This window comes from Acyrthosiphon pisum, chromosome A2 (assembly GCF_005508785.2).
Source record: "Acyrthosiphon pisum isolate AL4f chromosome A2, pea_aphid_22Mar2018_4r6ur, whole genome shotgun sequence".
NCBI lineage: Eukaryota > Metazoa > Arthropoda > Insecta > Hemiptera > Aphididae > Acyrthosiphon > Acyrthosiphon pisum.
In genome coordinates this window covers 101,409,673-101,410,377 of record NC_042495.1, presented here as the reverse complement: position 1 = coordinate 101,410,377, position 705 = coordinate 101,409,673, and the positions used below count along the sequence as shown (strand labels likewise).

At 23.4% G+C, this 705-nt stretch overlaps 1 protein-coding gene across 14 annotated transcripts in view; it reads right to left on the bottom strand.

Annotated features, from left to right (window-relative positions):
* LOC100569092 (putative leucine-rich repeat-containing protein DDB_G0290503) overlaps positions 1 to 705 on the bottom strand; it is an 89,342-nt gene that overhangs the window by 84,317 nt on the left and 4,320 nt on the right. The window lies entirely within an intron of this gene.

Below are 705 nucleotides of genomic sequence, written 5' to 3'. Positions count from 1 at the left end.
TCAAACGATCATAAAAATTTAATTTGACTTTCTTATAGATATTTTTTGTTTGATAAAGGTAGATAATCTTATAAGGAATCTTGTATTACATTTTCATATCTTAGATTTAAAAATAAAATTTTTTATGAATTTCTAACTCGAAATAATTTGCACATTTTCGTGATTTTTCCATATTATGTCATTTTTTGAACTTTAAATGCTTATAAAAAAAAACTGTGACTAACGATTTTTAATATTTTTCATCTGCCTTTGAAACAATATACAAGGAGCCTTCTATTAAATTTTCAAGCTTTTTTATCCAAGAAATAAAATTTTATTGATATTTTTAGAAAAAAAACTAAAAAAAAATGGAAAATGAAAATGTCTGTAAAGAGCTCAAAATAAATCAAAATATTTTGAAAAATTGTATCATGTATAGAAAATGGAAATATAAACAACCAGTGAAAATTTCATGTACCTATCTACAGTCATTCGTTTTAATGTTACACCAAAAACCAAAATCAATTTTCTCGAAAACAGATTTTGCGTAAAAAATTCCCGTTTTTCCTTAATTTTTAAATTAAAAAAGTACCAACTCGATTCACTTTCCTATCAAAAAAGGTACTGTTGAAGAAAATCCAAGCACTTTTACTGTCCTAAAAGGTGATGACAGACACAAAAAAAAAAAAAATAAAAAAAAAACACACATCATTGTAAAATCAATAC